General features: G+C 37.3%; 1 protein-coding gene across 5 annotated transcripts in view; it reads left to right on the top strand.

Annotated features, from left to right (window-relative positions):
* Nucleotides 1-13,174, top strand: part of RALB (RAS like proto-oncogene B) — a 103,222-nt gene that overhangs the window by 15,889 nt on the left and 74,159 nt on the right. The gene's annotated exons all lie outside the window — the stretch shown is intronic.

Genomic DNA, 13,174 nt, shown 5'->3' with positions numbered 1-13,174 from the left:
GAAGAAGAACAAGAGATAAGACAGAGAGACAGAGATTAGAACAGAGAGACAGAAATTCAGAAAGAAACAGAGACAGAAGCAAATGTGACATGGTATTAGATTCTTGTGAAATGGCAGGATGAATGCCAAAAGATAATTTGGTTCAAGGTATTCAACTACATGCAGTCAAACCACATGAATTCTAGTGATCAGAAGATTGTCTAAATTATAGAGTGATAAGTTTTATAGCCTTGAGGGGGACCTAAAGATCCTCTCTTCTAACCTCTCACCTGAAGCAGGAATGTCTTCTACAATAGCTCTGTTAGGTACTCATCCAGCCTTTGCCCAAAGGCTTCCAGTGATGGCAAAGCCACTACTTCATAAGCATTCCTTTATTTCCACAGCTTTAATAGTTAGAAATCATGCTGAGTCATTTACTCTTCATTAACTCTTCATTTTATTGCATCATTTAATTCCTCCTTAGAACTTCTCTCCACTGGTTCTAGATTTGTCCTTTGTAGCTATACAAAATAACTCTAATCCTTTTTCTATGTGACAGCCCTTTAAATATTTGAAGACATTTATCATGTCTCCTTGAAGTGCTCTCTTCCCCTGGACAAATGTTTTTAATTTGCTCTTGAAATGACTTTTCTGGATCCCTTGACATCCTGGTGACCCTCCTCTGAATAGGCTTCAGATTTTAAGTGTTTCTCTTCACATGTGGTTTCCAGAATTGAGCACAATGCTCTGGCCTGACTAGGGTAAGGCACCATAGAACCATTGCTCCCTTCATTTTGGACATTCTGCTTCTATACGCAACTAAAGTTGTATTTTTTTTTTTAATTTTAAAAGGTTGTATTGATGTGTTTTGTTTTCAAATTATATATATTTACAGATTACTCCTACTTCATGTGAGGTCTTTTGTAGGAAAATAAAAGTTAAGTAAAAATAAAAATGCAGTGACCTCATCTGAAAGTGCATGCAACATTCCATATTTGTAGTACTCCTCAACTCTCTCTAAAAAAATTAATAAATCTATTTTCTTTCCCACCAATAGCCACTCCATTAAGAAAAGAAAAGAAACATTCCTTGTAACAAATATGTATAGTTAAGCAATACAAATTTCTTCAGTGGGTTTATAAAAAAAGTTTTGTTCTACACCCTAAATTAATCATATCTCTGTAAGACAATATCTCTCATCATCATTACTTTGAAATCATGAATGGATACTGTGTTAATTATAGATTTTATAGGTTTTAAAGTTGTTTTAACAGGGCTGTTGTTGTTGTATAAATTGTTCTCTACATTCCACGAATTTCATTCATCATTAGTCTGTATACGTTCTTAAAACTGTTCATTTTTATGACATTGGTGTGACATTAGAAAAATTTCTTTTGTTTCTGCTTATGTCCCTTTGCATTAATTCATATAAGTCTTTCCATGTCTTTTTGAAATCACCAGTATTTTCTCATTTCTTGTGGCATGATAATTCAGCACATTTCATGTACCAAAACTTAAGCAATTATTGCTCAATTGTTATCTATTGTCTTAGTTTCCAGTTTTTTGGGTATCTCTTTTGGGTTTAGGCCCAATAATGGTATAGCTGGGGTAAAAGGGTACATATACATTATTTCCTGTCATTTTGTGTAATTTCAAATTGTTTTCTAGAATGTTATACCCATCCACAGATTCACCAACAGTACATCAGTGTGCCTGTTTCCCCACAGTCCCTCCAACATGGAGCATTTTCCCATTTCTGTCCTCTTTTCCATTCTGATGGCTATGAAGTAGAATATCAGAATTGCTTTAATTTGCATTTTTCTAATTACTGATTTTGAGAAGTTTTTCATGTGGCCATAGATCTTTTGGGTTTCTTTCCTTAAGAACTGCCTGTTTATAACCTTGGGTCATTTATTAATTAGGGAATAGCATTTTTCTTATAAATTTGAATCAGTTTTTAAAGTTTCAATTAGCTTTTTTGGAGGGGAGGTGACTAACGCTATTAGCCTCTATTTCAGTCCAGTTCTTGTCTATATTTGTTATTACTCTGAATTTAAATTAAACAGTTATTAAATGCAAAAGGACTGTGGAGTCTGAATTTGTGAAACTTAATTTTTTTTTCACAGAGACATTTGATAAAAACTCAATTTTCATTTCCATGTGTTTTTCCTTCAAATTGCTGGTGTTAAATACTGACACGTGCATCATGTTTGTCATAGCTTCTCCCTGAGGAAATTGAACTTTGGCTGAAGGGGGCTGGACTTTATCTCTGGCAGTAGGTGCTATTTACTTATTAGTCCTAGGTCAGGGGCATAATTTAAATCAGGGCTTCTTAAGCTTTTTCTACTTGTGACCTTTTATTGCCTGAGAAATTTTTACATGACCCTGGGTATATAGGTATATAAATTAGGTATACAAATCAAACACTTGCGGATAATAAATAATAATTTTGTGACTCCCACATTCACTTACAAGACTCCATGTAGAGTCATGAGCCAGTTTAAGAAGCTGGGGTTTAGATAAGCATCTCTCTACCCTTTGAAAGGCAAAAAAGACCAAGATTTGGAGGTATTCTCTCTATTGAACTGAAATTGCTGTGTTTGTACAGGACAAACTGTGTTACAACAAATTCCATTGCAACTTGGACAGAACAGAAGAGGAACATTTTAAAACTTTACTCAGTGTGTCTACTTATTTTATGCAATTTATTTATTTGTTTGTCATGCACCACTAATTCCATATGTGACCTTAGAACCTTCATATTTCTGAGTTTTAATTCTCCCATAATCAGAAGTGTCAAAGAAGATAACCTTTAAGACTCTCACTGGGGGATATTTAATATATTCATGGAGTAACCAAAGGCAGCCTTGGAATAGATTTGAAGTCAGGAAGATCTGGGTTCAAATTCCACTTCTGATATTTGCAAACTCTGCAGCTCAGGTGCTTTGAGACCCCGAAAACTCCCTCACATTTTTGGAGTCATCTATGAGTTTTTATTTGTGTTGGTGGTGGTCCTCCTGCCAACAAAATCACAGATCCATCATATATTCTCATACTGAGGGACTACTGTGGCACTCAGTTCTGTGGGGATAAGCAAGATTTATGATCTAGCTCTTGCCCTGAAGGTGCTTACAATCTAGGTGAATCTATGAAAAGTTAAGCAATAATTACAAGGGTTAAGTAAGAGAGGAATAGGCCAAGAGATGGCTCGAGGCAATATGTGATGAATTGCCAAATGAGCACTACATGGACCATAAATTTCAGTAGTCATTTCTGTCTTTACAACATCATTTGCATTTGACCCTTTCCTTTTACTTACCTAGTTACCCCCACAATTCAGACGCTTTATCACCTCTCACCTAAATTACTGCAATAATCTCCTACCTGTTTTCTGTGTCTTAAGTCTCCTACCAAACATTGAGTACATATTGCTGCCAAAGAAATTTTCCTTAAGTACTGATCTGACCGTGCGACTCCCCTCCTTTACCACCTCAAGAGATTCCCTTCTGCTGCTAGGATAAATATAAACTTCTATTTTAGTTTTAAAAGACCTTTATAAGGCAGCTAGGTAATACAATGCATCAAGCACCAGACCTGAAGTTGGGAGGCTCTGAATTCAAATTCCACAATCACTTCTTGCTGTATGACACTTTGGATTGCTTCCCCCAAAAAAGAAGAAAAAAACTTCTTCCAGACTTTCTGTTCTGTACCAGGATAGTGTCTTGGGTTTTATTTTATTTTATTGCTGAGACAATTGGGATTAAGTGACTTGCCCAGGATCACATAGCTAGGAAGTGTTAAGTGTCTGAGGCTAGATTTGAACTCACATCCTCCTGACTCTATCCACTGCTCCATCTAGCTGCCTCCTCCCCCCCCCGCCCCGTTTTATTTTAATTAAATTTCAGTAACTCTATTGTATGTTCATCTCTGTGATGAACTGAATTCTGTGTATGTATATGTGTGTGTGTGTGTGTGTGTGTGTGTGTGTATTTTTGAGGGCCTCTTCATATGAATAGAGCTTATTTTATAAATAATATAAACTTTAACAAAAGAATAAAAAGGATAAGATATATACTTAGAGTCTTCTCCTTGTGTAACTGTCAATCTATATGATGGTATGGCAAAGACCACATGGCATAATAGGGAGAACATTGGGCTGGATCCAAGAGGTCAAATGAATTGTGTAACCTTCCAAAGAAATTTCTCCCCTCTGAGCCTCAGTTTCCCTCTCTGTAAAGTGAGAACTAGACAAGTGTTCTTAATCTGGGGTCTGATGACTTCTTTTAAAAATGTTTGGATAATCCTATTTCAATATATTATTGCTTCTGTAAACCTATTCTATTTTACATATTTAAAGAAAAGGTCCCTACATTTCATCAAAGTGAAAAAGAGGTCCAGGATCCCTGAACTAAGATCATCTCTAAGGTCCTGTTAAACCTCAAAAGTATAGAATGATAACAACAACAATAATAGTAGCTAGCATCTATTTAGTACCTATACGTACCAAGAGCTAGGCTAAGCACTTTACAAATAGTATCTTATTTGATCTTAAAAACAGCCTCTAGAGGTAAGTGCTATTTTACTCCCATTTTATAGTTGAGGAAATGGAGATTAGATTTGAATTCAAGTCTTCCTGATTCCATACTGATCCACCTACTCTATCCACTCTATCTACTTTCATGTTAAATAACTTCTGTCATCTATAACAAGATACATTTTTTTTTGGTGATTCTTACATATTCACTATAAGTTCTTAGCTCATCATTTTTCATTAGGATAAGGATGTTTCTTTGGTATTGACTGGTACATGATCAAATGAAGTGCTGAGTTTAATAAACATGCACATAAATCATGAACGCTGCTGTCAGACACCCTGGTTCCTGGGCCATGCAATGGAGAGGAAAAATCTAATCTCTAAAAACAGGATTTGTTCTCTACAAGTATCAGTTAAAGCTAAACGGGTCCTTTCTCTGGCAATAAATCTTGGAGACTGTTTTAAAACCTTGACCCAGCAATTCCTGTCTTTTAATGGGATTCCTTCTAATGTATCAGCAAGTGGAAAAAATGAAATTTTAGAGTTTCATTTGGTCTCTTTTTCCCTTTACAAGTACATAAAAATTATTTACAGTTATAGAGGCACTTTCTAAATTGGTTAAAATGGCAATAAACTTCTCAGCTTTGTCTAGGGAGGTATTTGGATGGTTGAACAGCTCTTGACAATGAATTAGTATCATGAATCCAATATTACTAGCCTTCCCTGTTGAATTCAGTCAAACAGCTGGTAAGTAACTTGTTTCCAAATGTTTTTTTTTTCCTTTTCTCAATATAAACAGGGATTTATTTTGGCCATTGAGAAGAAAGCAACTTTCATTTATAGATTTAGTTTAAGTAGATGAGAATTATACAAAACATCCTTTCAATTTTAATAAGCTGGGGGGGGGGAGTCCTCTTGGTAATGAGAAGGATTTAAATACATTATTTATTATAGGGGCAATTAGGTATATAGTAGATAGAGCAGCTGGCCCAGGAGGAGGAGGACCTGAATTCAACTTTGACCTCAGACACTTACCAGCCATGTGATCCTGGGCAAGTCACTTAACCCCCACCAAAATTATTTATTATGTATATAGGTTTTTCTGTAGGAAAATCATTTTGTCAGTTAATTGGTACATCTGGGAGCATTGTGTAATGGGGGGAAATAAAGGGAAAACCCATTGAATTTGATTTGAATCTTAGCTCTGCTATAATTGCTTTCCCTCTCTGGGCTTTCATCTCCCCATATGTCAAATGAGGTAGGACCCTGAAGAGTCTTTCTCACTTTAAAATTTAACCACTTCTTCCATCTCACAGGAGGGGTTGTTAACTGTCTGCATCTTTGCCAGAGAGAAGACATTAGCTTGCCCTCCTTAATTTAATTCACTGAATGACTCACTCAATTAATTCTCTGAGCTTCCTTCTATCTCACTCAACAGTCCTTCTTGGCCTTGTTTCACCAATGAAGAAAATTTTCTGCATCATATGGCCTGAAGGGAGAAAGAAAGGATGTCAATACTGGCTCTTTAACTAGATTTTAAACTCTCTGAGGGCAATGGGAATGTGAGACAAATGAAAATAGGGAATATTTCTTCCTCACCAGCAGTGACCAGCATGTTCCTACTGTGGCCACAAAGATACTCAGGAACATAATCTGAAAAACCTCATTTTTATTTGAGTAATAATAGTTTATATTTGTATAGATCTACAATTTTTAAAACTCTGTCTTCCCAATAATTCTGCACAGTAGGGTGTATCTTAGGATTCACATTTTTAAAGAAGAGAAAATTGCTAAAAGCTCCAAAAAGTGAAGGGTCATGACCAGTGTTACTCTTCCCAGGAGGAAGAGCTGGGGTAAGAATCTATGTTTCCCAGCTCCCCCTTGAATGCTCTTTCCACTAAAGCAAGATGTTTCTCCTATCAGATCATTTCTCACAGTCAGGCTTCAATCTCCCCGTGTGTAAAATGAAAGATTTGGGCAGGATGATGTTTTGCTGTTCTTTTCAGCTTTGATGTTCTAGGATTCTCACAGCCTAAGGTGTGTTTGAATGAGTTATTGCAGCTAAATGATACTATATCAGGCCTTGGGGTGTTCCTGTGAATGTGGATATATCTGTATTGTGCTCGTAGAGGAACAAGACAACCAGTCTGACTAGACTCTAAAATCAGTCTTGAACTTCTCTTCCCCCCAGCCCCACCTCTCACCTCTCCTGTACAGATTTTGTATGGCTCTTGGGAGAATTTGCCATCTATTGAAGAAACAGAGAACAAAATTTTATATGTCCAGTCATCACACAATCAGAGAATTCAAAGTTGAATGGGACATTAGCAGCCCCTCTAGTCTAATCCTTTTCCCTAAAGAATTCTCACTATGACATATGTTCATCCAGCTTGTCCCAGGGGTCACCCTCCCCTTCTAGAGGTAGCCCATTCCTTATCTGGACAGGTCTAATTGTAAGGAAGATTTCCTCCAGATCAAGGTAAAGCGGCCTCTTTGTACCTCCCACTTACTGCTCCTGGTTCCCACCTTTGGGGTCAAACAGAACACATCTCATTCCTCCTCCTCCACATGACAGTCCTTACCTGGAGACGGCTATCAGGTCTGTGATAACCTTCCCTTTTCCAGGCTGAAAATCCCAAGTTCCTGCAACATGAACTCAAGGCCCTTCATCATTCTGCTGTATGACTCTGATTTATCCGTACCCTTCCTAAATGATGGCCCCATAACTGGACACGATACTCCAGAGGTGGTCTGAGGAGAGTCAGAGGAACAACTCCTTACTCCTAAAAGCTGGGCCTCTTCTAATGCAGATCATACCCCTGTGTTTTCCAAAGCACTTTGCACGTGTGGCCTGATTGTCTTTTCACTGTAGCCTTGTGCAAGGTCTCATAGGTAGAATGTGACAGAACCTGGACGTGATCAGATCTCTCTGACCCTTGATCTTAATGATTTTGTCCAGTTTATTCCCAATATCAAGTTAAGAGATTTCCCTCCTGCCTTTTCTACCTCCCTTTCATGCCATCTCTAAATTTATATATGACAAAATAGAAAAAATATGGAGATGATCATTTGAGCTTACCATTGATTTTCATTTGTATTAAGTTTAAAAAATTTTTATTCTGTATACATCAACACCATTCATCTCCCTATTAAAACTCCATTTCCTTTGGTCTGAGCTTTTAATCCAATGTTATGCAATTGCTCTTTGTTAGTGAGTCATTTTGTCTAATAGATTCTCATTCACCTAATTATCCCTTACATGTAGCTGCTCCTCATCCTTTTTGTTAAGACAAATTAAATAGGGGTTTGTGCTCTCTTTCTGTCTGTCTCTAGTTTCTCTCTCTGTCTCTCTGTGTTTTGTCTCTTTCTCTTTGTCTCTGTCTCTCCCTCCCTTTCTCTATCTCTCTCTTGTCTCTGTCTCTTTCTCCCTCCCTCCCTGTCTCTCTCTGTCTCATCTGTCTCTGTCTCTCTCTCTCTCGTCTCTGTCTCTATTTCTATCTCTCTTGTCTCTGTCTCTATTTCTATCTCTCTCTTGTCTCTGTTTTTGTTTCTCTCTCTTTCTCCCTCTCTGTCTCTATCTTGTCTTTGTCTCTCTGTCTCTCTCTGTCTCTCTCTACTTCTCTCTCTCACTCTATCTCTGTCTCTGTCTCTGTCTCTCTCTCCTTCCCTCCTTCTCTTTGTCTCTCTCTTGTCTCTGTCTCTCTCTCTGTCTTTCTCTCTCTCAACTCCCCCTCTCCAAGAAAATTCCCCTTGTTTAGAAGACTGTCAAATGCCTTCTACCAGGGTCCTGATGTGTAGCCCTGCCCTACGTGTTGTTGTGGCTAGCAGAGGGAGGCCAGGGACTTTACCCCCTGGTGCTGACATGAAGAGGGGTGCTGCTTCCTCATGGCCTCTGCCAGCCTCTCCTGCCAGTCCGCAGTGCCAGGTGATACCACTGTTCCCACCTTGCCTACAGCACAGATCCTGTCATCATGTCGCTGATGTCTCAGGGCTCACTTCTCCATGGTATGGGAGGACCCAACTGACCACTTCTCTCCTTTGGCTTAGGTCTACCAATGCCTGCCCTTTCTCAGCCACTGAACATATTCCTAGTTGACTTTACATGGTTCCTATTGGGGTGTGTGTGTGTGTGTGTGTGTGTGTGTGTGTGTTAACAATTTCCTTGGAGGAAAAGTACTTAAGAAGACTTTTTTTTTTTTTTTTTTTTTTTTGCTGAGGCAGTTGGGATTAAGGGACCTGCCCAGGGTCACACAGCTAGGAAGTGTTAAGTGTCTGAGATCAAATTTGAACTCGGTCCTCCTGACTTCAGGGCTGGTGCTTTATCCACTGCCCACCTAGCTGCCCCTTAGGAAGACTTTTAAAGCAATAAATTGACATAATGTAAAATTTGTATTGCAAAGACCTAAGTGATGGGATGGGACACAGAATCAGGATTAGATGGGGTTAATCAGGAAAGTTTCTGAAAGTCTAATTTTGAGTATGACTACAATGGAAATCCAGGTAAGTTTTCATTCATGCTACATTCAGGCAATCAACAAGAACCTTTCCCTTAGGCATTGTTCTCACAGCCATTCCCTTCCCCTTGGATTCTACCCTTACTCTGGCTCTTTTCATCTCATTTTAGAACTATTGTATCATCTCTTTGCCTTCAGTGTTTTACCTCTTGAATCAATTTTACTCATCACTGCCAGGTTAATTTTCCTTAAGTATCTCTTGATTACTTCGTTGCAATTAAAAAACTTCCAATCATTCCCTATTTCAGAATCATTTAATCAACAAGATTTTACTAAGCACCGACTATCTGCTAGGCCACTGTTCTCAAGCAGACACAAGTGAAACTGTATTGGGACTTAAATTCTATTGAAGGAAGGCAACGTGTAAATATATAAGCAAAAAAAAAAAATACATATAAGATAAATACTGTGACTTATTTTGGAAGGAAGGTATTGGCAGCTCTGGGGAGGAGGAATCAGGAAAGATTCGTGTATATGAATTTTTGCATATGAATTTTTGTCAAATGCTTTTTCTGCATCTATTGAGGTAATCATATTACTTTGTCCTTGATATGATCAATTATGCAGATAGTTTTCCTGATATCGAACCAGCTATACTTTCCTGGTATAAATACCACTTGGTCATAGTGTATTATCCTGGTGATAAATAGTTGTAATCTCTTTGCTAATATTTTAAGATTTTTGCATCAATATTCACTAGGGAAATTGGTTTTTAATTTTCTTTCTCTGTTTTGGCTCTTCTTGGTTTAGATATCAGCACCATGTCTGTCATAAAAAGAATTTGGTAGAACCCAGAAGGTAGCATTTGAACTGAGCTTTGAAGGAAATTAGAATTCTATGAGGCACAAGTACAAAGGGACTCCTTCTAGGTATGAAGAATAGTCACTATGCAGTGGAATGGAGGTTGGGAAAATAGGGCTGGAAGATAACCAGTCTGACTACAAGTTAATCAATCAATTAACAAGCATTTACTAAGGAGGCAGGGGAGTCATGTATTATATAGCTAGCAAAGTAGATTGGAGCCAGATTGTAAAAAGTGTTAAGATTGGGACTTAGAGCTGATCCTCTTGGAATAAGAAGCCACTGGAGAGTATTGAGCATACAAATGACATGGTCACACCCGTACAGTAAAATCTAAACTCTGCAGTCTGGCACTTATTTACTTTTTTCTGTCTTGCCTTCCTTTACTCTTTTCTTGGTCAATTAAGTCATCTCATTTTCTTTCAAACATACCCTACAATTGCCATTATGTAAGAAGTAGTTAACTGGGGAAATTTTTTGCAGCTAGTTTCTCCAATAAAAGTCTGAGATCAATAAGAAACATTCACCAACAGAAAAATAGTCAATGGTCATGAGCAGACAGTTTAAAAATACAAGGTATCAATAATCATATAAAAGAATACTCCAAATCATCTGTAACAAGACTAATGCCAATTAAAACAACTCGGAAGTTCTAGCTTACACCATCAGATTGGCAAAAATGACATAAGAGAAGAGTAATTCTCGGAGGGGGTGTGGGAAGGCAGGTACAATAATTCATTAATGGTGAAGCTATGAATTAATTCAGTCATTCTGAATATCAAGTTGCAATTATAGCCCCAAAGACACTAAACTGTACACTGTCTCACCTAAATTTAAATTGATTCCCATTTTCCTCTCCACCAATATATATCTTGTTTATCCATCACAGTCCAATTCCAGCTGTACCTCTTCTATGAGTCGTTTGTCACAATTGCAGTTCACATGGACCTCTTCCTCCTCTAACTCCTGTGTTTTTGGGCTTTGCAATTCATTAAGATGTTTAGTTTAGAGCTATTTCCATTAAACCACATATCTCTAGCACAGCCTAGTATAAGATTGCATTAATTTATGTACAATCCCTTGAATTTGTAATTTAAACATAATCTCTTGGAGCCAAATTGAACCTTTTTTTTTCTTTTAGCATAAGAACTGCTCATTTTCCTGATAAGGTTATTTTTTAAAAGTTGTTTTAATTACAAATTTAGTAACACCTACATTATTAGAAAGATATCAATTTACCTCCCCATAGATAGCATCCATTTATCAAATGGCCTTGAGTGTTACCTTAGATGAAAAATGCCTCATTGTGTGGCTAACCTAGTGCAAAGCTTCTCCAAGGTTAGTCAGGATGGTCTTTGCAGTCTGACTTTCTCCACACCTGCCCTTTCCAATTTTGAAGAACTTGCTAGTGCTCATGCTCTGCTGGCACAGCTTTTGAGCACTCAGGGTCACCTCTGAGCTCCTGATGAGACAACTTTTAGGTCTTAACCATTTCAACCAAAACAGACACGGGAACACACTTAATTTAATAACAAACTCCAAGTAAAATCACATGAATAGAGCTTATTTTTATAAAGAACATAAACTTTAACAAAAGAATAAAAAGAATAAGATATATACTTAAATTATCCTCTATCTGTGTGTACTGTATAGTAACTGTCAGTCTATATGAGTTTGCCCCTATATGAGAGGCAGGTTGACAAAATGAAGTAATAGAGAGCTGTGGAGTCAGGAAAACTTGGAATGAAGTCTACCCCTGAATGAGAGCCCTGGGCAAGTGACTTAAACTATCCTGGACAACTTGATAAAGCTAGGATGGTACAACTGAAAATATAGTAGCTTTAGAGTAAATGACCTGAATTCAGATTCTACCACTTGTACAACAGAGACAAATTTCTTAAGCTTTCTAGCCTTTAGTTTCCTCAACTTCAAAATGAAGGACTTGGCTTAGAAAATCTTGAAGGTCTCCTCCAGTTCTAAATCTATGATGCACTGTCAGAATAGATGTACTAGTGGAGGGCAGCTAGTGGATGCAGTAGATAGGATACTGGGCCTGGAATCAGGAGGATCTAAGTTCAAGTCCAGCCTCAGACATTTATTAGCTGTGTGACCCTGGGCAAGTCAGTTAACCCTGTTTGCCTCAGTTTCCTCATCTATAAGAAGGAGATGGCAAACTGTTTCAGTATTCTTGTTAAGAAAACCCCAAATGGGTTGGACACAACTGAAATGACGAAGCAACAATTAGTGGAGAGAATTTTCTAACTGGGAATTCCTTATCAGTGATGTCAAAATCAAATAGGAATCTATGTTGTGTTGTATTTTTATTTATTTTTGTTAAACTTTTCCCAGTTAATATTTATTACCATTTGCACCTGAGCACAGGAGTCATACTCCAGCTATGTATCAATGATAATAGTTCAGCCAAAACAAAACAAAAAAATCAACATAGGAGCATAGATTTTGAGTTGAAAAAACCCTAAGATTACTAAATCTAAATCCCTCATTTTATAGGTTAGAAAAGGAAGGCTAACCAAGGTTATAGAAGTTAGTGACTTATCCAAGATTACATGGGTTATAAATGATTTGAGTCAGGATTTGAATTCAGGAATTCTGACTGATACTAGATTGCTTTTCTCTATGCAATACTTTCTTATTTCACAGGTTTTTTTCATGTTTCTTAGTGTTTCTTATACTTGGAATTTGAATGATATAATAATAATTTATTATATTGTTAGGCTGAAATTTGTTAATTCATTTTATAGTATTCTCAGGCTTGCAAACCACTTTTTCTCACAACCCCATGAGTCTGGAAATGAAAGTGGTTTTATCTTCATTTAATAGATGAAGAAGTAGAGGTTGATTGATTTGCCTAATATTCCACTGCTAGGAAGGTTATAAAATATATGGGAATCCAGTTCTTTTGATTCCATGAGTACTACTTTAACTCTGTCAAACTGGCTTTCATAACACTTGTTTCTATTTTGTTTTATTTTCCTATTACAGTAAATCAGCTTCAGAATTAACCTAAGTACAGAGACTTCTTACCAGGGGCCTAGCCACTGGGTAATTTTTTATTTATTTTTTTTGGCCATGATGACCCATGAAACAAACAAACAAAGTACAAAATGGCCCTCCAGTCTGTGCCATATCCTTCTCCTTCATTAATAATGGTGTTAAGAATATGAAGGAAGGTAGTAAAGGCTACTAAGAATTCAACACTTTTTTAAACTGTCTAGAAACTCTGCTTACCTTTTATGATCAGTGAATGGGAAAACATGGACAAAGACTTCCCAGGATGGGAAGACATGATTTGGTTTCAACCTGCATTGGAAGGATGAGATCACAG

Source organism: Sarcophilus harrisii, chromosome 3, assembly GCF_902635505.1.
Source record: "Sarcophilus harrisii chromosome 3, mSarHar1.11, whole genome shotgun sequence".
Taxonomy (NCBI): Eukaryota; Metazoa; Chordata; class Mammalia; order Dasyuromorphia; family Dasyuridae; genus Sarcophilus; species Sarcophilus harrisii.
Note: the sequence above shows the minus strand (reverse complement) of the source record. Positions and strands in the feature narration are given on the sequence as shown.